The sequence below is a fragment of the Sturnus vulgaris genome, chromosome 17 (assembly GCF_052056855.1).
Source record: "Sturnus vulgaris isolate bStuVul1 chromosome 17, bStuVul1.hap1, whole genome shotgun sequence".
In the NCBI taxonomy this organism is placed as follows: Eukaryota; Metazoa; Chordata; class Aves; order Passeriformes; family Sturnidae; genus Sturnus; species Sturnus vulgaris.
This window is the reverse complement of record NC_142259.1, coordinates 2,280,301-2,305,138: the sequence shown is the minus strand read 5'-3', so window position 1 is coordinate 2,305,138 and position 24,838 is coordinate 2,280,301.

Genomic DNA, 24,838 nt, shown 5'->3' with positions numbered 1-24,838 from the left:
CATGGGAGGCACTAGAGGAAAAATTCTTTACTTTAAGAGTGAAATTCCCCAAAAGGGATGCCAGCCTCTGGCATAAATTCCTGACAATTTTCTAATGAGGAGCCAAGGAAGCCAGGCACAAAAATACCTTTGGAAGACTTGAATAAAGTTGCTGACAGGAGTTACCAGTTTTTAAAAATTAAATGAACTTCCCTGGTTAGAAGAAACATCTCTCTCCCCCCAAACCAGTATAATTTTTAGTGATACATTGATTTTTTTGTCAAGTTGCCCCCATCTTATTCATTATTAGCAGACTGGGAATGCTCTTGCAGAGAGGAAAAAATGGGAGATGTTGAATCTTTCACCTTTCAGTTGCTGCAATGCCAAGAGGTCCGTGGCAGATCAGTGCTGTAAAAACCGAGTTCAAACCAACCAATGCAGGAATAATTGGAATGGGAATGTCTGTTCCATGGGAGGGCTGTGGAATTCTGAGCAGGCAATGGATCTCTGTGATCACAGAACAATCCCTGGGGCTCTGGGCTCCTTGTGGGGCTCAGGGGAGGCAAAAAACCCCAAGATTCTCTGATCCAGGGAGAGGAATAGCATTGAGATCCTGGAGCAGCCCTGTCCCAAAAAGCCAGGAAATGGAACTCTGCACACTTCCAGGAGAGCCTGAGAGCCAGGAGTGGATAATGCAGCTGGGAAAGGATCAGCTGGGAAAAGGAAGAGGGAAAAATGTGTTATTTTCTGCTTGGGGACAGGTGAAGATGAGAGTGATGAGAGATGAGATGATGCAGGTGGAGGGAGGAAGGCAATGGTACTGACACTTAAATGTGGTGGTTTGGGTTGGCTGATACCTTAGGAGTCACCTCCAGATCACCAGAATTACTCAGGGAATAGACAGAACTAGTTATAATTTCAAATCTGGCAATGCAGGCAAAAAAATCTGTTGTTTTCTGCTGCTTTTACACAAGAATCTGGGCTCGCTACAATTGCTCCTTTCTTTGCCTCTAAAACATATTTGGTTTTCCAAGTAATTAAAAATATTAAGTTCTTCTCAGGAGTAGGAAAGCACAAGTTTAAAGAAAAAATATTTCTATTAACAATAACCTGATAAAAAGGATGCTTTGAACCTCCTCACAAGGCAGCACAATACAGAGAGGAGCTGGCTGGGGAGGGAAGCCAGCCCCCAATTCAGCTGGGCATCATTTATAAATTTGAAGGAATGCAATCATAAATAAGCCAAGCCCAGGCTGGGCTTATATTACATTTTTTATGATAAGATTTACATTAGTCCTAGCTCGTAGTGGGGGCTCTGGAGCCCTGGGGCTGTGTCCTGAGGGGAGCAGCACTGTTATCCTCTCCTGCTGGGAGTCCCCAGGCGTGTCCAGAACCCAGTTTGGTGGCACAGACCTGGGCTTGGCTCCCCGAGGGCTGCAGGAAAAGCTGCTAAAATCACAAAAAGAAGCACAACAAGGCCTGGAAATGAATAATCAGGGCTGACCTTAAGCCCCACCCTTGTGACCTCATTATAATGATGAGCTTGGGCGGAAGGAGCAGGCAGTGAATATTTTACCGTGGTTGTTGCCAGCAGCTCTGTGTGTTCTCTGCTTCCCTGCCCATGTGTGTCTGCTCTTTGTCTGTGCACGCTCCTGCTTGAGCCTGGCTGCCCTTTCCAACTCAGATATTCCCCAAAACCAGCACAGATGGCTCCAGCAGCCAGCTCTTGATGTACATTTTGGGAGTTGAGGCACTAAAGCGCCCATTTGGCCACGGCCATGCATTCCTGTAAGTTAAATCCCTGCAAAAATGGTTTGGAAAGTGTAAAATCCTTTGGGTTCTCAGCAGCAGCAGCACGTGGGGATGCCTGAGTGTCTCTCCAAGGTGTCCAGAGAGCCCAAGGGGATGCTGGAGTCTCTAAAAGAAAGGAAAAGGGTTGAACTCCCCAGCTGTGGGAGATGCCAAAGGAAGCAGGTTATCCAAGACAGCATTGAAGGAGGTCAGTGTTGGAGGAAGCAGGGCTCTAAAGAAATGCTCTCTGCTGGGTCCCTGCTGGCTGCACAGTCCCCAGAGGCACAGCCCACACTCACACTCCTCTCTCCTTGCTCAGAGCAAGGAGAGCTGTCAGATTAGGGAGCTCCAGAGCTCTGGGGCTGTGTGCTTTCATGGAACCATCAAGAGACACCCCCAAAATTAAAAAAAAAATGATCTGGAGTAAGAGCAGAAATAGTTTTTCAATACTCAGGGAGCACTGCCCTGCTGGGATGGGTTAGAGGGTAAGGATGTGTCTGAGTGAATTCCTCCAAGTCTCCTCTACTCTCACCCCAATTTGTCCCAGAAAGGATCTGATCTCTTCACATCCCTCTGTTACAGCACCCCAAGGCAATTCCATCTGCTGCTGTGTCAGAGCACAATGGGACATGTGAAATATGTTGTCACTTGAGCATTCCAGAGGCTGGAATATAAATCAGGAAAGGCTTCTTCCTACAGGGAGTGTTGATTTCTGAGGGATGGCACTGCTGCTTGGAGCTGGGGAGGTCAGCACACCACACCCACGGCTTCCAGGGAGAGCAGAAACAGCCCCTTGTTATTTAGGAAGGGTTTTGTTTGGTTTTTTTTTCCTGGAGGGTGTAAAGGAGAGTTTTCTACAGGAAATGTAATGAAGATTAAATGGTAGAAGTAAATTTAAAAATGCATGTGTGAAGAAGCCTTTAGCCAGTGAAATGTAGAGTTAAATCAACTCCATATTCTGCTGTGTGGGCACTCAGGTTCCAGAAACGGTGCATGGAGAGAGAAAGTAAAATCAGATTTTTGCTGAAATAAAAAAGAAACCCAAACAAACCACATCTCATCATACATTTTAACTGTGGATCAGACAAAGAAAATCTCTTGCTGATTCAAAGAACTTTAAGTTCAATATCCTAATTAAAGAGACCAACCTTAGAAAATCCATCCTGTGAATGAAGACTACCTTAGGTGACCACCAAGCTGTGTTTTTATTATTATTTTTTCCTGGCAAACAAAGGGGTAAATGCACTGTTCAGCTGCTCTTATTTGCTGTGACTCATGCCAAGGGGAGGCCAAGCTCAGGAATGATTTGCAGGAAAGCTCTGCTGGCTGCCCAGCCAGGCATTTCTCACTGAAGACAATCCAGAGATCTCACAGAGCTCCAGTTCTGCCTTTCTCTGTTTTATGCTTCTTTTACCAGAGTTCTCCTCAGGTTATTTGATTTTAAATGCACTGGATCAATAACAAATAATCTCTATTCTAATGCACAGCAGCAAAATTTTATCCTGACTCAGTCCAAATCTCCTCAAAGTGACTCTTTCATCAGCAGGTGGAAGAGGGAAGAAAGTCACTGCAAACATCTTGGTTAAGATTGCATAGCTAATAAAAAAAACTCCAAACAAAAACCTCCTGTACCATTTCTTTGTCTGGTAATTGGGAGTTTTCAATTCTTAAAAATACAGATAATGAATAGAAACACAGCAGAATTCTTCAAACCACAGCATCACAGGGATGCTGGATGCCAGATGGAGCCTTGTGGATTTTAATAACAGCCTGATTTTCTGAGGTTCTTTAGGAATTATCCTTTTCTAAAGGAACTGTTAGCACAGAACCAGCCATAGGAATTTTACTCGTTTTGAAAGGAATTGTTTCCCAACAATCTCCTCTAGAAAGAAATATTTCCTGCAATGAAAGGACTCATTGGTGATCAGGAGCTTTAAACTCTGGGTTGCTATGGATGGTCTATAGGGAAAATGGGAATTTCAGTTTCACCTCCAGGGCCTTGACTGATTTTTACTTCAAAAATCAACCAGCAATTGCATTAAAAGCTTTCAACTCTTTCCCCCTCTCTTTCCAAAGGATCAGTAAAGAATTTAACCATGTGTTTAGCAGGACACAACTCCATCAGCTCAAAGAGAAGTGCCAGAGGCACTGGCACACCCTGGGTCACTGTGAATAAACATCCCTGGTGAACAAATGAACATCCCTGTCCTTGCTCTGAGTCCTTGCAGCTCTCCAGGGACACATTCCTGTTCTCCTTGGCCTTAGGGACACCTGAAGTGACACCAGCTGACCTTAAAGGCCTCCACAACACAACAGCATTTCCAGAAAATAGCAACAACTCTTTATTTTTTTTTAGCCTTCTTTTTTTCCCCAAGCACTTCAGTGGCTTCTCCTGCCCTGGACCCAGTGCAGCACTTGTGGAGATTAATTCAAGTTTTTTGAGTGGTTCCATCACGCTGAACACTCCACCAGAGCCCAAAGTGGGTCAGGGACAGGCAAAGGAGGAGCAGACCACCCTGGTATCTCACTGGGTGTGTTTAATAAACACCCACAGCCAGGAAAAAACACCTGAATATTTAGAAACATCAGGAAAAGAGAGTCAGCAAATGTTAAGGAAGAAATAGGGGAAAGGAATAAATAAGGGAAAGAAGGGGAAAGGGGAATTAAAAAAAAAGGGAAGAAATAAGGAAGAAATAAGAGAAAAGTCTGGATGCTGGATAAATCCCAGAGGTTTTGGCATTGTTCTGAAACATGGATCAGGGTGAAGGAAACTAAACAGACAAATCAATTTTTGGGAACTCTCAGGATGTTTATTTGCTGTAAATACCATCAGGCATGGGCTTTATCCCTCAGCTGATGGCAAATCCATTCACCTGCAATGCTTTTCCCCCGAACTGAGCTCAGGTGCTGCTGCTGCTGCCCTCGCTTGGCTCCCCCAGCAAATGAAATGGAGCAAATCTCCTCTCTGATTTCGGGTCTCACCTCGCCAGAGTTTATTTCCCATTCTGCCTTCCAAATTCAGCTGCATCCACACAGCAAAACCCAGGGGGGGAAAAGTTATTTGTATAAATAATCCTGATATTATCCTCATTTCAATGATGACTTTGATCTCCAAAATAAGGAAATGTCAGCATTTCTGCAAGTAGGGGCCCAGAAAATCAGGTTAGGAATTGGGGAAGTGAGGGACACAGGCAGTGATGAGCTGCCTGCACACAAGGAGTGTGTGACAAAAGCATGGATGCTTTTTTTTTTTCTTTTTTTTCCTTCTGCTACACCTTTATTGCACTGGAGGACTTCAGTGCAACAGGAATTCCAATGGAAAATGAATTTCTTTGCTGCAAAGCCTCAAGACTCAAACATCATTTCCATCCAGGCACTGAGAAGGACAAATCCCTGTGGAAAAGGTAGCACAGAGTCTATAATTAGCTGTGGCATTTTTTTTTTTCCTGTGAAAGAGAGAAAGACCAAAGTGAAATTGCATTGACATTTTAATGCTGGTGTTTCCTAACTCTTGCAAAATTATTTTTGGCACCCTTCATCATAAGTATTCAAACAAGAAATGCAATTTCGTAGCCACACCACAGGTTTAGAAAATAAATAATCTGAGGGGAAAAAACCAAAACAAAACAAAAACCTCAGCACAGAGAAATGTCACCCCTATAATTCATCATTACCTTTGGATCTGCTTGGAAGAGCTCAGAACCCATTTATTTCTGCTGTCTTGGGTTGCAGTTGAGCATCAGCATCTCAGCAGTGAGCTCCCCTGGGCCAGTGTTGGGGTGTGTAAAACAGAAACCTCAGGCAGAGAAAAGGGACTAAATTAAAGCCTTCAGGGAAATTAAAATATATTAAGCTATATAAATATAAAGTAGAAGTGTGAGTTTTAGTTTTAAGTAAATAAGAAAGTACTTTAAGTGCTTTAAGAAAGTAAAAAGCCCTAAAGCCTGATTTAAAGTTCAACAGCTTAGCCCCAGACATAAGAAAAACAAAGCAGAGCATTGCTTGCATTTCTAAATAAAACAGAGAGAACCATTTACCTGAATAGATAGAACTATTTGTGTAAATTATGTGCAAGGACTGACACCACTTTCATACTTTAGAAGTTCTGGTAAATGTAGGAAAATGTTTTAAAGTCGTGTTTTTACCTAATTGGATGATTTATAAATTTATTTATTTATAACTAAATCATGAGAAAAAAAAATAAATAAAAAAGAAGTAATAAAAATAATAATAATAATAATAATAATAATAATAATAATAATAATAATAGTAATAAAAAGCCAGGGAGCTGCTGCTTCTATTCCAGAGTCTATACCAGAAAACTTCAGCATGGACTTTAACACTCAACTCTTACCTTTGAAACGAATTTGTTTCTACAACAAACAACTTTACAACAACCCACAACTGCTCTTGTCTCTTTAAAAACCCAGACCCATGAAAAAACTCGACAGGCCAGGAGCTTTGTCAGGATTTTATGAGGAGCTGAAAGGTTCTGCAGCCTCTGATTCACCTGCTCTGGCCTCTCTGCTCCTCACAGCAGCCTCGGGGACAAAGCACTTACAAGGAATATTCAAAATAAAGTAATTAGGTAAAAAGGCCACTGCTCACTGTAATTAATACAAGAACTGCTACAGCACTGGCTTGGAAATTGGGCAATTAATGAAAGCCTGGGTGGGAAATTTTTATGGAGTTCACACTTGGAGTGACAAATGTTTTAACTTTTCTTTTATTCTTTCATAAACTCAGCATGAATAACAAGTCAGGAAAGGCTCCTGTGGCCACTGACACCTTGTCCAAGGTTTGATTCATTTGCTGCTCAAGTCACAGGAGATTTTTCACACTGAGTTCAAAGCTCAAATATTAATTTATGTCTGACTGCTGAGACAATTTATTTCCCCTTTCCCTCCATTGTTTTTGGTGCAGGCAAACACCACAACTCCTTAAATACAAGATCCTCTCCATGTTTTCTTTGCTTTGCACTGGAAGAAAAATGTGATCATGTCCTTTGGTCTGTGATTGGACATCAGATTTTCACAAAATTGACACCAAAGCTTTATTTCTACAAGGAAACCAATCCTCCAATGAAGCTGCACACTTTGGACATTCCCAAATGTCTGAGGTCTGGCCTGATACAACAAAATGATGTTTTTAATAAAGTTTCTTCCTCCCTGGTATTTCACAGGCCCCCAAGTCACACCCCTGCAATATTTTAATCCTGAGGCACAACAGAATCCTCAGGGAGGGGTTTATGCCCCCAATAACAACTTGTGAATTGTTGAGACCTGAACTTAATTCAGAATATTTGAAAAGGTCACAACTTCTTTATCAGAAAATTAAGTTCACCCTGTGGCAAGGAGTTTGTGGTGGCTTTTAAAGCTGATGTCTCCCTCAAGACTGCAGTGATGTCCCTCTCATGTTTTCTGTGTGCTCTCACTGTGGCTGCTGCCCAGGAGAAGGGAACTGGAAGAACAGGGCATCACTCAGCTCCAGGCTGCTGCTGTCACATTAGAAGGAATTTCCTGATGGCTTGACTTGGCCTACCACATCCCAAGCTCTAAAAAAACCTCAATTTAATATTTTAATAGAGTTTGGATAGAGGAGATTAATTTTATTATGGTGCTTTGCAAGAAATTGATGCCTAGAGGAAGAAAAACTGAAAAACGTGGTTACAGATTGATTTTTTGTTGACAGAGGTGGAAGAATATTGTTTGTTTATTTTCTTTTTTTTTCCTTTAGGACAACAAATGCTTAGGAAACTCCCAAAGCACCTGAAGAGCTACCAAAAAAAAAAAAGAATTAGAAATTCAGCTCAGCTGAGTGGATTTGCCCTTTTAGCACTGTCAGACAAGCAGGGTTTGGTGCAGGGAAATGCTGAAATGGAAGCTGTGCTCCCCAGTCCCTGTGGCTCAGCTGGAGAGCTCACAGCTGCAGGCACAGGAATTGCTGCTATTCCTGAAAGGATCCAGGCACGAATGGACAACCTGAGACAGGAAACGATCACAAAGGATGCAAATCCCCAACAGTGAGAACGTTGGTTTTCAGCTGGCTCAAATAGTCCCCAAAGGAGCAAAGCATTCTCCTTGGTGGAGCTGCTGCACCCCAAAATCTAAATGAGTTCCTGACAGGATACAGAATTAATTCCTCATTGTACCTGTGCCTGTTTGAACAAGGGATGCTGGAAAAATCAACCAGGGATCTCTTGCTGGGTGCATTCTGAATCCAAAATAATTAACAGCACCTATTGCAATGGACTAAACTTTCCCAGTTTTGGCTCTCCAATCACTATTGCCCAAGAATTAAACCCAGACTATCTGCAGGAAAAGCTAATCCAAGGCTGGATGCTTGCTTGTAAATAAACCTTGGTGCTAACCTAATATTGCCACGACTCAGATGCTGCTTGTTACAATACTTGTTATTTAAGAGATTATTTGACTAAAAGAAAGAGATCAGAAGTTTTGTTGTGTTTGATATCAAAAACCCCACAAACAAATCCTGCTGAGCCTGCTCTGCAAACATGCTGAATTTCTGAGGATGAAAGGCAAGGCAGGAAAAGGTCATGCCCATTAATTTCAATCCTTGTGCAAACCCAGCATGTTCCACACTTGCCTTGTAAGATTTGTGGCATTTGGGTAAATACATTTGTATTCCTTTCATGCTATTTACAATCTCCACCTTCTGCATTGCTAAGTGCATTGCCAGTGGGATCTTTTGCAATGCTGATGCACCTCAGTTAATTCAAACATGATATTTTAGGCTTATAATTTACTATTTCTATCACATTAGCTCCATTTAAGTTGGTGAAATCCCATATAATTTGACAGGATTTTTTATAGGATTGGGCATTTTTATGTTTCCCACTATGAATTTGTATGTTGACATAGCAATAATCTGGCAAAATCTGGTGATATTTGAAGGATTAAAATGGAACTGGGAAAATTTGAGAAGAGCAGGACACCCCATCGCATTAACAGAGATCTTTGTGATTCACAGAGATCTCTGTGCAGCCACAGGATGGGGAGAGGAGCTCCTCATCCCACTGCCAGCCCTCTGCACATCCTCCTGTATTTCACAGAGAAAATAGGAAGAAAAAAGTCTTTTTTCATTTTAGGATAAAACCCAATCGTTGCTAATCTTCTGTGTGGGTGCAGAGAGAAGAGAGCCCAGCCCAGGGCAGTCTGAGATCAGCACATTCATCCAAAATGCAAAACCAGGTCCACCTTTGGTGTCACCCACAGGGACAGCAGAGGGTGCAGGGACACTGACAGGGACAGGACAGGACTCCACAGCAGATTTCCCTGTGTTTCCTCACTGGTCTTGGCAATAAATCAATCCTGGGTGTGAGGATTTGCACAGAGATAAATTTGCACACACAGATAAATGAGTTTGGTGTTTGTGGCAGGGGGGGAGATGTGGGAGAAGGAGGTGAGAGGAGATCGGTGTGGGATGAGTGTGGGGACTCCTGAGCCTGCAGAGTTTATAACCAGGTTTAATTTAGTTTATACTCAGGGTTTATAACCACGCTGAGGTCAGTGACAGCACCACAGCAAGGCCATGGAACCAGGAATGTGGGGTGTGGGAAGCATCGGTGATGTCTGAGCAGCTCACAGCAAGGATTTGTCACCTCCCTGTCCCCGTGGTGAGAGAAGGGTCTGGAGTGTGCAGGACGGGAGGGACACACTGCACACAGCCAGGCTGGGAGGGAGCCCAGGGCTGACATTAGCAGCTAATTAGGGATGGATGTACAGCACTAATTATTGAAGTGGGCACTGATGAGTGTGTGATGTTCATCAGCTCGGTTTACACCAAGTGAGAATGCTGCTGAGGAAATAGAAAAAAAATGTTGATGTGGAAATGAGGAAATGCAGATGAGGAAAAGCTAATGAGGAAATTATGCTGAAGAAATGATGCTGAGGAAATGAGGAAATTCTGCTGAGGAAAAGCTGATGAAGAAATGATGCTGAGGAGATGAGGAAATGCTGTTGAGGAAATGAGGAAATGATGCTCAGGAAATGGGAAGTGCTGCTGAAAAAAGCTGCTGAGGAAATGATGCTGAGGAAAAGCTGATGAAGGAATGCAGAAATGCTGCTGAGGAAATGGTGAGGAGGAAATAAAGAAATGAGAAATGATGCTGAGGAAAAGCTGCTGAGGAAATACTGCTGAGGAAATGAAGAAATGCTGCTGAGGAAATGAGGAAATGGGAAATGAGGAAAAGCTGCTGAGGAAATGCTGCTGAGGATGCTTTCCTGCTTTTCGTGCACCAGGACTCAGTGCTGAGCGCTCTGTGAGCACAGGAAGGTGAAATAAAGGCTCATTCTGCAGCCATGGCCCGTCCATCCGTGCTGCAGGCCCTCGGGGATGCTGCCTGTGCCGGGGATGCTCTGTGAGCACGGGGAGGAGCAGCTGAATGAAGCACTAAAATGGAAATTGCAACGCTAATTACACCACTCCCTGACAGAACAGTATCAACAGCGATTTGCTGCTCCATCTTCATTTACTAAACGCGACGCTCGTTAATTAGGGATGTGATCCAGGCAGCAGCACAAACAGCACTTTTACTGGGGTGTGTCCAGTGATCGGTGTCATCCCGTGCCTGCAGAATTGGATACCAGGTACTCGACCTGGCTCTAATTCCAGCCCCATCAAACACATCCCCTGCCTGAACACAGCCCCCCAAGATCAAACCTGCCTTCGTTCTGCTGCAGAAAAATCTATGTGCATTCGGATTCAGATCTGTTCGAGAATGATCTCGGTTTATATTGAATTTTTCAGAATGAGCTCGCAGCTCTGTGCAGGTTCTCAGTTTAGGGCTGGATAAGGGATTGGAATTGGTGAGGCCAGGAGGGGTTTGGGGCTACATTATAAATCTGAAGTGACTATGAATTAAACATTGATGTTTTGACAGCTTTACTGACTGTCCTGTGAGCGAATCTCAGAGATCAATCAGTTTTCAGAGGTGAGTTCCCTTCCACAGCCCCATAACCACAGATCAGCCCCACTATCTCATCCACAGAACCCTACTCTGTGATATTTACACCTTGAACTTGCTCTGGAGCAAAAGCACTTACAGGCAGGGAGGTGCAATCCATCTGGGGAAAAAAAACCCTTTTACCTCATCCAAAACCAGAATAAGCCAGCAAGGACTGAGGCCTTTATACAAACTGAAAATATTTACAATTTCTCTTCAAAGTTAATACTCCTCCTGCTGAGCACATTCTGCCTCCTCCACTTTTCCCAATTTTAGAGCTGAATTGAAGTCTGAGTCCTTCACAGAAGTTTTATCCCCCTTTCACCTAAGGAAAACAGAATTTTTGGGAGCAGAAGATCACAGCCAATTACAGCTTCATCACCAATGCTGCAGCTGGGAGGGGAAATCTTCCCAAATATCCAGGCACGGTGTAAAAGACTTGTGAAACCATTCAATTTGCAACAAAATAGAGCTGGGAGTTTATAAAGGCACTGCAAAGCTGGAGAAGGTGATAGCAGAAGGAGCCAGACTTTTATTTGCATTATTCCATTCTTGTGCAAAGCCAGCAAAATATAGGATTGAGCCTGAGTGAAAGGAGCCTCAGCTGCAAATTCAGTGGAGAGTTTCTTTCTGAAAGATGCAGCTTTTACCTGTGGAGAATTTTAGCCCTGTTTAGTGTCAGCTCCTTTATTACTGAATCTCTCCCAGAGATTGAGCAGTCCTTTCCAAAGGAGACAATTTTGAGGGGGTTTAGACCAAATTTCAGCTTCACTTGGCATAGATGGGAACTTCAGTGACTTCTCACAAAGCCAAACTCTGAACATTCTTCATGTTTAGCGTGGCTCTATATTATTACTTTTACAAAAAAATAAAACAAAAATTGAGAAAATAACGATTTTTCCTCAATTGCAATTACACCATACCCTCCTAGAAGGAAAATCCAGAAAATGAACATCAAAATCACCTTTCAGGGACTAAATTCAGACAAGGTTTTGAGGCTGTATTAAATGTTAGACATGTGAGTATTGATTTTAATTAAACAAATGTGATACAGGAAGAGATCAAGGGCTCACCATTGCTCAGAGATAAATGAAACTTTCACAAAAGATAAAGTGCACAACCCATTTTCTCCAGGAATTCCTGCAGCTCACCTACAAAGGACCACAGGGATCCTTTGGAAGGAGATGGTTCTGCTGCTCAGCCGGAGCTGGAACACAAAACAAAGGATGTGGCAGAGTCTGAGTGATTCCCCAGGCAGGTCCAGACTCACAGAGAATACAACAGGAAAAAAAAAAAAAAAGGAAAAAAAAAAAAAAAAAAAGGAGAAAACCCCCCTGAGAGCTGAAATTCTGCCAAAAAAAAGTGGAAGATGGCTCCAGAAGGCTTAAATAATGTGGTTTATTGAATCAGCAAGGAGTGGTGCCAGCAAAAAAAAAAGAAACTCAGAGGGATTTCTCTTTTTCCCTATTCTTTTCCCAGACAATATCTTCTTCTCCAATTCTTGGTGTCTTTAAATAGTTTTTTTGAAGTTGGGCAAAGCAGACTTGCCATGAACTGTAGCATAGAAATTTGAGGGACAGTGCTTGAAAATTAAATGTAAATGGGGTAAAGAAGGAAAAAACTTGTATTAAACTAATTATTTTTGATATTCTAAAAAATTATCAGCTATGAACACATCTGCCACCAACCTCTCTACCCTTCCTTCCCCTTTATACTCAAAATAAAAGTTACTTTTATTCATTTACAAACAAATGGGGTTTATGCTGTTTCTGCTAGTTTATTCCTTCAATTCCCACATCTGAGAAATCTCGACAAATATTCCCACATCAGCTGGAAAAACTCCAGAGCATTCACCAACATGGTTAAAAAAAGAACAAAAATCAACAACAAAGCTGCCTTGTCCCAGGGTGGAGTTGCATGAGGGCTGTGCCTCCGACTTCCATGGCAAAAATTTCCTCCATAATTGGATTCAAATAATGAATTATTTTTAAAAAAAGTTTTATTAAGAGTGTTTTTATCTCCCAGCTTGTTCTTTGGAGGACCTCTGGGGTGGCTCACCTGTATGAGAGGGTTTTTCATTGAGAAATGACATTTTTTTAGTGCTTTGGAAGAAGCCCTGAGGTTCCATCCGAGCTGAAGGGATGGAGAAATCTTAGAGAAATTCAGTGGGTTTTAAACTGGAGGAGAAAGCACCTAAAAATACTGCAGCTCAACAAAAGAATCCTTCTTTTTTCAGTTGAAAAAATGGCCTTAAAGTGGAACAAATCTCAGCACGGAGCAAGGTGAACCTCGTGGCCAAACGTTCAGGGAACAAAAGAGTAACAGAGCTGATGGAGCAGGGAGCCAGGCCATGGCAAGAGAAATGAAGAATAAAATCTGAGCAACCTGGAGATATTATGGCAAGAGAAATAAAGAATAAAACCTGAGCAACCTGGAGAAATGATGGCTGAAAAATTCATCAAAAATTCATCGAAACTATCAAGAAACTTTCACACAAAGAAATTAAAGAAAACTCTCAACTTCAGAGCGATTTTGGTTCGAAACAGAACTGAGAGCATCTGTTAAGTACTGAAGCAACTTTTTATTTTGCCATAAAGAAATTATTTGCCATGCCAGCATTGTGTCTGTCTGTAAGAAACCAGGCTGGGAAAAACATCAGTGATCTTTCTCATGGAAGAGAAGAACAAGGAAAAGGATTCTGATCAATTCAGCCCAAATGCAATATTGGGGCCACGTGCAGCACACGGTTTTTTATTGGAGTAAAAGGGGAAAAATTCTAAACTAGAATTTGATTTCCCAAGATGAGTTTGGGTAATGTAAATTGAGCTATGTGGCAGGGTAGGCAGGCACTGATAAAGGACACAGAGGTGGGAATGAGGAAATGACAGGAAATTTCCCAGTGTGTATTAGCAGCCACAGTGGGGGGGTGATAAACCACATTTTGCTCTGCTTCCTAAATGCAGCATCTCAATAATTTTCCTCCAAATGATGAAGAATTTTGGACAAACCCACGTTTTGAACTTGAGGGGAATGGCATCAAATCAAATACTGAGCTCAGCTGGAAATTGCCAGTTCCAAATGTAAATTGCTCTTTTACTTTTCAACCATTAAATGTAGCATTTTAACCCCAAATCCATATGACTCCACAATCTTATTCATACACAAGCAGATGGTATTTTAGTTGCAAATAAATGTGACTTCTCCTCAGGATGCTTCATTCCTAAACATAAAAAGAGCAAGAAGAAGAAAAAAAAATTTCCAGAGTTTTAACTTGAGTTTGGACAGGGTGGGATGGAGCAGAAGGAAAATTTGTGTTTAAATTCGTGTTGGGGTCTGCTTTTGCACACTCACAGAGCCAGACAATTCCCATATTTTAATCCAGGAAAAGTTTCACATCCACTCGTTTTTGGAGATCTTCCATCCCTTCCCCTGGTGTCTGTTCCAATGTTTAACCACTCCCCAGGGAAGGAATTTTTCCTGATGCCCAACCTGCACCTCCCTGGTGGAAGCTGAGGTGGTTTTCCCTTGTCCTGTCCCTCGGATCTGAGGTTTCCCCTCTTTCCTTTGAAACCTGCACTCATTGTGCTCCTGGGAGCAGCAGCTGGAGGGAGGAAATTGATTTCCACATCCCCTTTTCAGCCCCTTAATTTGTTTCTGTTCCCCTTTTTCTCTTAGGCACTTTGATTGAAATCCATTCAAAGAATTCCACCCCTAAATCCAGGTTCTATTCAGGTCTGGGTGAACGTTAGTCTGAATTCATCAGAGCCACCAACAAATAAGTTTCTCACTATTTTTGTACCAACATGTTCTGAATAGATACAAATAATTTCATATAAATACAGATACACCCCTATGTTAAACCATGAATGGAGAGACACTTTTAAAATCCCTCTCATTTTGAGAAAACACCAGGTGTCATTTCCCTTTTCGTGATTTTGTGCTGTCAGAGCTCTTTTCTGCCATGCAGTCACATTACTTTTGCAGATGACAGGACAGGCAGCATTTCTCATCCCCTCCCCTCCTGAAATCCAGGAGACACAGACCCATCTATCTGCTCAGTGAGAGCACCAGGGCTGCGTTCATTTATCTGGGGAACATTCACTGCATCCCTCAAATTGTCTGGGAGAGGATCCTACCCGGGAAAAAAAAGCTGTGCTCAGATAGATGGGGACCATTTTGCACTGTGCATTTACACAAATGTCATTTTTTATCAGCTAATTGGAGGCAGTCGTGGCCCAATGTTTGGATGGTTTCGTGTTGATGGGAAAAAATGACAGCAGAACAAAACGGAGTGACAAAATGCATCATGTGCCAATTAACAAACCTCACCCTGCTGCCCCGAGGGGGATGAAAGGCAGCCCACTTTGAAATTATCCATTTTGATGGGGGGAAGTTATTGGGAAGATGATTTTTCCACCCTCTGAGGCAGTAACTCAGCCCTGGAAATGCCTGCAATGGCAACACTTCCTTGTTCAATCCCATTTTCCTGTAGGCTCTGAGCACTCCATGCTCCTGTTCCTTTCGGAGACCCAGGGAGGCTGCAGGGAGATGGGAGCAGAGCAGGGATGCTCTGCCAGGCACTTCATCCCTGACGAAATTAAAAATTCAAATGAAAAAGTAAATTTTAAAAATGACATTTTAAAAAACAGGTAAAACCCACTCTTTTATCACCTAAAATTTTGGTGCCATTACTACTCTGGGAATATTTTTTGTTGCATTCTTCACCAGGTAAAGAAAATAATTCTATCAAACAGATTGTGTGAAATCCTCCCAGAGCAAGCTCTGCTGCTGTTCCTTTTAACAATGAAATGTCATTTTGGCAAGGGAATCACTCCTCTCCTGAAATTTTGCTTTTTTTGCAATGATAAACACTCCCAAGGCTTTGGAACAAGGAAGGAGCAAAGGCTTGTTTGAATCTCATTGTCTCCCACTCAGAATTAAAAAGAGAAGCCACAGTTTTGTTATAGACGTGTTTGCATTTTAACACAGCTCCCTTCTGTGCACTAGAGGGATCTGGGCATTAAAGTGCAGAAAAAACGTGAAAAAATTGATTTTTCCTTGGGTGAAATGTCCCAGACACACTCAGGTGACTTCTGAGGCTTAGCCAGCACCTCTGCACATTGCATAGGAGATGGTGAGGGGAAAAAAAAAAAAAAAGAATTTAACAAATTGCAGTTCTTTCAAAGATCCTGTTGTAATATTAAAATAGAAAACAATGCAACTCTTCAGGAGATAAAACAAATCATGGTCATTTCCCTAGGCTGGATAATTACACGTGTGAGAGAAGAGCAAAATTAAGTTTTAATTAAAGATATGAGGCAGATGATGATAGTCATTGATAGAAATTGATAATTAAATAATGCTGTAATTATTATTAATTGCTTCCCTGGCTGTTCTTCTCTGTCTGATCATTTTATTGAACTCTTCACAATCTTTTTTTTTTTTTCTTTAGTCTGTTCATTTTTGAAGCCTTTCTGATGCTGCTGCTTCTCCAGCAAAACTCAGGAGCAAAACTTGTCCTTCATAAAAAACCAACGAAGCAAGATTTAATTAAATTTCACTGGTGCCAACAGCATTAAAATGGAAATGAAAATTCATATTCAAATCACTAGTTCAACAAAGCTCACATGCAAGCTGGAACTTAGACACCCAAAATCTTCAGACAATTCCTGGAAGCAGCAAGGAAATGCTGGAATAAATCAAGGGGTGGATGAGGGCAGGATAGAACGAGAAACAGATTTGTGGTGTTTTCCCTTTGGAAAAAAATAATAATTCCTTGTAGTTTTATCAATGGGTTTCTGAAGACTTTAATTCTGTTGTTTGAGAATATTTCTGATTCTTATGAACCTGAAGTTTAAGCAGCAACATCCTTCAGTGCATGTATTGTGTTGATAAAAAAGTAAATTAATACATGTGTCATAAAACATCAATTAAAGCATAAATCAGTAAATTAAACACATACACTGCTGCGTTTCCCACCCCAATACCTACGAGTCAAGGATATCTATGAAGAGGAAAAGAAGAATCCAAAGAATTTTTGCAAGAAATTTATTCTTGGATCCAAATCTAACCCAGAATCAGCACTAAACACACAGAGGAGAATCTGGAGAACCCAGAGGAGCAGTTTAGGCTGAACTTTGCAATTATGTACAGAAAAATAATTCCTACAGCTCCATCTTTCTGTGTTCATTCTCCTTTACACAGGAATAATCCTGCACATCCATTGATTGTGGTGTACCCATAAAAACAGAATATTTGCTGTAGTTTGTGCTATTTCTCTGTTACATGAAGATAAAATCTCATAAAAGAAAGACTTTGTCAAATCAGGCATTGTTCCTTCAGCTAAACTACCAGCTAGCCTAATAAGTTCCCATGGAAAAAAAAAATTAAGTGAGAATCAATTAGCATAACAATCTATTCTTATAGAAAAACAATTTGTACTTGGGAAAAGAAAAATTCTACCCATATAAAACATCCAAGAGACAAGAATATAAACATATCTAAAAAGAAAAAAGTTTAATAGACATGTACACTAACCATTATCAACCAATAAACGGAGTTTCAATAAATTACTAACAATTAAACACGGTATCTTCTGATATGAGCTATGTGAATAAAAATTCAGCTATTCTGCATAAAAAAAAGCTCCATGACAACATTTCTCCTCCCCAAGATAAAACCAAACCAAGGAAAAGGCAGGAGAGGTTTTAACCACGAGCTCCCAATATATTTTTCACCTCCTGAAAACACTTTCCTGGGGTTATAAGGCAGAAACAGCTGGAGGAAAACCACGCTGTGTTTTATGTGCAGCACTTTCCTCCTCCACAAAATTAACAGCAGATTTCACTTCATTTGTGCATCAAGGGGAACCAAAACCCATTTGGCACCGTTAAACCATTGCCCAGCTGTAAAACCACAGACAGTTTTTAATGTGTATTTCATCAGATTTATTGAATTTGCTGCACGCTGAAATCAGCTTGTTATTGTCATTATCCAAGGAGGGGGCTGTGTTCATAAAAGGTGTTTAACCATCCCAGAAATGCTGGGAAGGGCTGCCAGGAGGTGCAGACCATAATATATACATTTTTATATTGGATTGTGTCTCAGGAGGAGCCAGCAGCAGCCACAGCCACACTGCTGGTGTCCATCATGAACATTAAATAACTTCACGGCCATTAAATAACTTCATGAACATTAAATAATTTCATGAACATTACATAACTTCATGGACATTAAATAACTTAATGGACATTAAATAACTTCTCCCATCGTTTTTTTTTTTTTTGCTGGAATATTAATCTGCTCTGAGTTAGGAACCCACTAAAGATTTCCTGGGCAGAGAGGGCTCAACCAAACCCCAAAGGTCTGAAGCTGAGAGGCTTCGGCAGGGGAAGGAAACCTGGGGGGAATTGAATAATTTTGTGGAGATTTTGTACAATTTTGTACAATTTTTGGTGGGAGAGCTCCCAGGGCAGTGCCCAGGTTGTGCTGGCAGGGCAGGGTTTGCACCTGGGCAGGTGTGGGATGGATCCTCACAGAGAGCTCCTCACCTTTAATGCCATGTCATTTAATCCAGCTCTTTGTTACATAGAGGTGAAACCTTAAAAAAAACCCTTGTAAAATCAGGCCTTGTTATTCTGGCTAAACCAAAGGCAAACCTGAAAAGTTCCTGTGACAAGAGAATTGTAACAGTGAGGATCAGTCAGCATAAAAATCCATTCTTATGGGAGACAAGTTCACACCTGTGGGGAGGAAAATTCTACCCAGAGAAACACTGACCTTGCAGGAAACAAGAATGTCAACGTGTCTGGAAAAAGAAAAGTTTGATGGGCATGGACACAGCCATTGGCAACTCCTGTCCTGCTCAGAGCAGCTCCCAAAGCCCTCAGCTTTGGTTTCTACATCTCATTTCTTGGCAGGCTCTTCACCTTCTCCCACCAAAGCAAGGCAAGGTTTGACTTGCTGGATATAAAAAAACCCCAGAAAAACAAAAAAAACCCCAAACAAACAAACAAACAAACAAACAAACAAAAAAACCCAAAAAACCCAAAACAAAACAAAAACAAACAAAAAAACCAAACCAAAACAAAAAAACGAACAAACAAAAAAACCACCCCACAGTAAAAATCACCTGAAAAATATAAGCACCAATAAGAGAAATCAGAAGAACGTGTGATGCAAATAATTTCTTTCAAAGACAAATGTGCTTTTCTTAAAATGAGACATTTCTGCCCCATAAATCAGCTGAGGATTGGCAGCTGCAGCCTGGTTTAGTGACAAGTTTACAAGGCAACCACAGTTAATGGCTTGGAAGAAATGAACTGAGCTCAGCAGAACTTTCTGAAGGACTCAATCAAACCTAAAATTTGCTACTTTAAGACAGGTGAAGTTGAAAAATAAAAGCAAAAAATTCACAAGAACCTTGAGGCACTTGAGGGATTTCCTGCAGCTCCAGCCCAGCAGAGGAAGCACATTCAGGTCTCAAGTTACAAATTTAATCCCCCAAAGAGGAGCCAGGGACTGTCACTAAATCAGACCCTGCTTAGGAGAAGTGGCTGCAGAGGTGATGGTGAGAGGGAATGGAATTTATTGATATTCATCAATAAATATATTTATATTTCTTATATTTATTTTTATATATATAAAATTATATTTATATAAATATATATATTATATATGTATTTATTTGTTGATATTCATCTCTCCTCTGCCTCTGTGCCCTTCTTTTCCTGCCTTCTGTTTTCCTCAGCTAATTCTGTCTCAGCCAGCCTGGCAGAGCTGATCAATTTTTGATAGGTGGCCATTTCCCCATCCAGATCCTTTCCTTTTCCCAAGAGATAATTTGTTTTTAGCAGAATGAATTTTCCCCCTGCGAAAATGATGAGAGTTTCATCTGAAAAGATTCCGATTTTTTTTCCATAACAAACTTTCTATATGCATGGAAAAAAAACCTGCCTGGTTCAGATCTTCAAGGTTTTCAGAGATGAAAATGAACACCCTTTATATTTATATTAATATGAATTTCTTCAGTGGAAAGATCAGGCTCAACTTCTCAGTGCTTGAGGATGCAAAAACTACTGAGAGAATCAGAGCTAGCCTATAAATACCTGGTATTTTATATTTATATTTTCTGCTATCTACCTCTCATACTCTGCAGGATTTTGGTTAATACTTCCCCATTTTCTCTGTGTATTTCTGGCATTCCTTGAGATTTTTTTTCACTCTCCCTCTCCACAAAACATTGCTATTTAAATCTTCCCTCCCAGACGGGAGTTAATGGAGGAGTTCTGTACCCAACATTTTCCTCAGTCTGTTCAACATCTCAGCAATTAACCCCGACTCAGGACAGCAGATGAGCAACTGTTTCACTTTTCAACTCAAAGTCCTTGTCCTGAGTGTCTGTCAAGCTTTGAGGATTGTGCCTTAAATCCTGGAAGGGAGGACAGTAGTTTCCTAGACATAATATTTGTATATATCTGATTTTTTTTCAGACAAATGCTGCTCTGCACACCCCAGACAAGTCTGGAAACCAGACACCTTCTTCAAGGTGGAAGAACCACTCCAAAAATCTCAATTCCTCTGCTTTTGCCACGTTGGATTGAAACTGGAATAATTCCAAGGAGGCACCTGCAGTCATTGAAACTTCTTGTATAGAAATCAAAGGAAGATGCTGTAACTCCCCTTTGAAGTTTTACAGAATATTTAGCCCTGGGGTGGTGATTGCAGCACTGAGAAAGTGATTCCCAGTGAATAATTTATCCAGTGGCTTTAATTTGGTTTCTTCCTTTCACAATATATATAATCAGATTGGGATTTTCTCTCATCCATTTGTCCCTTACAACTGTTTCACCAATTAATTTAGCAATTGCTGGCAGTTTGCTGTAGCCCCAATTATCTGTTTAGCACAGGAGAGCTTGAATTGTTTTGACAGTGGGAGTTTGGATAAAAGGCAGAATTTGGGAAGGTGAGGCCCAGGCAGGTGCAGCCCCTCAGCAGAGCACAGAGATGGCACCAAGGCTTTTCTCTCCAAATTAGAATCCACTTTTATAAAATAAAAATGCAATTAAATTCTAGAAGAGATCTTTTCTAAACTTTCTGCAGAATTCTTTACAGCTGTGTCTCCTGAGCTGATACAGAGGCCAGACCACTCCCAAAACTCTTCCAGAATTTTTTTTTTCCAGCAGCAGCTCCTGGCGGATTTCAGACGCTCCCTGCTCCATTCCCAGAGGAACTGGAGAGGCAGCAGAAGGAAAACCAAGAATCTCCAGCAGCACCAAGAGGAAGAACCCCCAGGCTGCTCCATCCCTGTTTGCACTTTCAAACTTTCACTTTTCAATGATTTTTTTCACACTTCACTTTTCAATGATTTCTATGCAGATACCACATTTTGCTGAAATTGTTCTCAGATTCAGGAACTCAGTGGGACTATTTTCACAAAAAAGGGAGATGGGAATCACGATTTCCCTGATTTCTGCAGAAGTGACAAACCCCATGAGCTTGTTTGTCACAGATTGATTATTTCTGGAAAAAATCCTCAGAAAATCCAGAATAATTATCAGCAACACGGAGCAGAATTCTTCTTTTTCCTGCAATGGCCAAAGAGAGCAAATCCAGGAGTGGAACAACTCTGCAGTTCTCCCTCAGACTCCTTCCCAGGACTGAAAATTTAATGGTTTTTAATTCAAAAGCACTGAATTCCTCGATGCTTTTTCTCTGTTTCATTCCCAGTTATCCCATTTCTTACCCCACTTGTACTGAAATATCTGGTGTGGAAAACATTCCTGCAGAACATGGATTTGTTATTAATTTGTTATTAAATATTGTTCATGGGCTCTGTGGGATGAGGAGTGGCTGCAGTGCCCTGCATTTAGAGCAGTTTTTGGCTCCTTGGAGTTGTCAAAATGATTTGTTTATTATTATTTAAGTGTGGAGATCAGCTTTATTTCATGTCCCTGAGCAAGGCAAAAGCAGATTCTTCTCAGAGGAAAGGGCAGAAAGGAGAAATCTCTCAATCTAAAAATCTTCCATTAAAAAAATTCCAACCCTTAGTGAGAATATTCCACTGAAAAAGTTGGATTTTGGCTGAGACATCTGTGCTTCCATTCACATATTCAGCTTAAAAATATTCTGCAGTTTCGTAGCCAGAAAATGAAGTTTGTGACAGTTTAATTCTTTCCCTGGGAAGAGCAGAGAAGATGGCAGAGAACAGAACAGAGTCAAGTGTTTGTTCTGCTATTGCCAATTCCAAATGACATGGAAGTAGTCCCAAATTTAATATGCCAGAAATGTAATAATAATAATAATAATAATAATAATAATAATAATAATAATAATAATAATAATAATAATAATAATAATAATAATATATGGACAAGCATATAATTTCTCCATGAATTGTTAAATGTTATTTTTAAGCAATACTTCATGATCTACCTTCAGTAACTCTTGGATCTTAAAATGAACTTTTGTGCTAATTGTGATCTACAGCCCCCTGTTAATCAGGCTCAGAACGCTCCAGAGGTTTTGTAGATCTTCTCTGATTACAAAATCAATACCAGTGCTGTCTCTCTGTCAAAACTGGGATGGATTTAATATCAAACTCAGTGACCTTTTGTAATATAGAAATAATAAGTATTTTATTAACAAATCACCCCCTGCACCATGCTGTAGGAAATTATGATTTCCATAGAAAACTGGAGCTTTTCAATAAAGAGAAAAATTTGGGTCTTTCTGAGCAAATCTGCAAAGTGTTCTGGGGCAGGACATGGACAGGAGTAAAGGAGCCCCTTGGGAGGTGCCTGTGAGCCCAGAACTCTCCAAGATTTACAGGGGAGTTTGCGGAGGAATTGTTGAGACAAAGCCAAGAAATTCAATTATGGATTATACAGCCCATAAGTGAATAGAAAATAATTATTCTGTTAATTCTTTGTTTTAATATTCGCCTCAGAGTTCAATTTTGGTAGTTAATAGAGTAGAATAAATAGAATTTTTTTTATCATCAATACCCATTAAGAGAAGCAGACACTTTCTAAGAAGCAAATCTGCTGTTTCATTTTTCATTAATTCACGAGCTATAAATTTACTCTCTGTGTGCAAAATCCAAAAACCTCTTCAGCCATCAGTACAAGGCCAATATATGTATTTTTTAATATAAATTTATATATTTTTTCTCTCATGGCAGCACTCTCCAGATAAACACCTCACTGACTGGCAGTTAATAGGTGTCACTTTTTAATTTAAACCCCGATTTAAATTTACCTTGTTGAAGAAAAGTATTACCTTTCATTCACTAATTACACTTCATTGGCTGGAAGATTTAAATGGCTCCAAACATTTCAACCTGTTTGAGGTCTGAGAGAGTTCGAGCCTCCTCCTGGATTTAGAGAAATTAAAATCAGTTTTTTCTCATCTTTTTTGCCTTGAAGCTGATGCAAACAAATGGCTCCACAGGCAGGAAGGGGGAATCATTGAGATTTTTTTGGTGACATTACTGCACACGTGGCAGGACAGGGGGAAGGTTGAAATTGTCTGTGAGCAAACAGCAGGAGCAGCTCCCAGGGAAAGGGCAGGGAGAAAATCAAAATTTCTGTTCTCCTTTCACCCCAAAATTTCATTTTCACTGGCAGTGCCCCCTTTCAGTGCTTAGCTCAGCACCTTCACTCTCTGCCCCAGTCCTCCTTTACTCCAGCACATCCAAACTTTGCTCCAGCTGTTAAAGCTTCCCAGACCTTCCCTCTCCCTAGAAAGCCCAAAACTGATAAATATCAACCCCCTGCTGCAACACACAGCCCAGAAAGGAAAAATCTGGGTTTGGGGCAGCAAAGCAGCTCCAGGACTGGGAATCCTCTGCCAGAGCTCTGGGGTTTGGCTTTCAGAGCAGCCTCCTCCATCTCAGGCTTGAAGGATTGGTGTTTTTTCTCATCAGCTCCAGTAATCAGCTGAGCTGAGCTTTGAATTCTGTTTATTTGTGTTACAACTAATCCCTGGCTTTATTCCATCCTGTTCCAAGCCCTGCTTTGAACCCTTCTCCTTGTAGGATTTGGGTTCACGACTTATTCCTTCTAAAGCTCTTTTCTGGTGGGACTTTCTCCAGCCTAAGTTTGGAAAGGACATTGAAGAATTTGGTCTCCACCACCTAAATAAACATTTGTTGTCCACAGAATTCTCTAAAACCCAGCCCAGAGCTCTGAGTGCCACGTTCAGCTTTTACCTGGACACCTCGAGGGAGGAAAAGGAGGAGAAAAAGGAAGAGGAAAAGGAAGAAGAAAAGGAAAAGGAGGAGGAAAAGGAGGAGGAAAAGGAGGAAGAAAAGGACAAGGAGGAAGAAAAGGACAAGGAGGAAGAAAAGGAAGAGAAAAAGGAAAAGGAGGAGGAAAATGAAGAGGAAAAGGAAAAGGAGGAGGAAGAGGAAAAGGAGGAGGAAAAGGAAAATGAAAAGGAAAAGGTGCCTCCAACTCTGGTGGCTAAGCTGGAAAACTGGGGCAGTGTCTGCCCCTTTTTCCAGAGAGCAAATGTAAAATAGAGTTTGGATCAAGACAGCCTGGAAACCCTACTAGAAATTGGACATCAGGAGAAGTTAAAACCACTCCTAAGGTTCTATAAAATATTAGGGAATTATTTTTCCTTTCTCTTCTGCCTGAGCCAAAAAAATCAAACTGGTGGCTTGTTAATTAGGAGTGTGCTGGCAGAGCAGGGCTTTAAAGATGAAGAAAGATTTTATTAATAAATCTTTCTCTGTCAAACGTCCTGCCTTTGGTCAGGGCAAAGAGAGGCTTTCAGAGCAGGGGAGAAGCTCTTTGTGAGAGCTTGGATTCACTGCATTTGAAATTGTGCTCTGGATTTCATTTCAGCCACGTTTCAACCAGAGGCTAAATATCAAACAGGACTCAACCCTGCTGAAAACATCCCGAGGTAAAAGGAGCACAGCTTTGGGCTAGAAAGGAGATTTTTCATCCCACTTCAGAATATTCTTTTTTATTTTTTATTATTTTAACGTCTGCACGGAGATCCCGTTCATTTGCTCTTGGAAAGGTGAAAATTGGCAATTTAGGTTCACTAAAGCCCAAAGTGATCCTGGTTTGTGTCACTCAATTGTTATCAGCC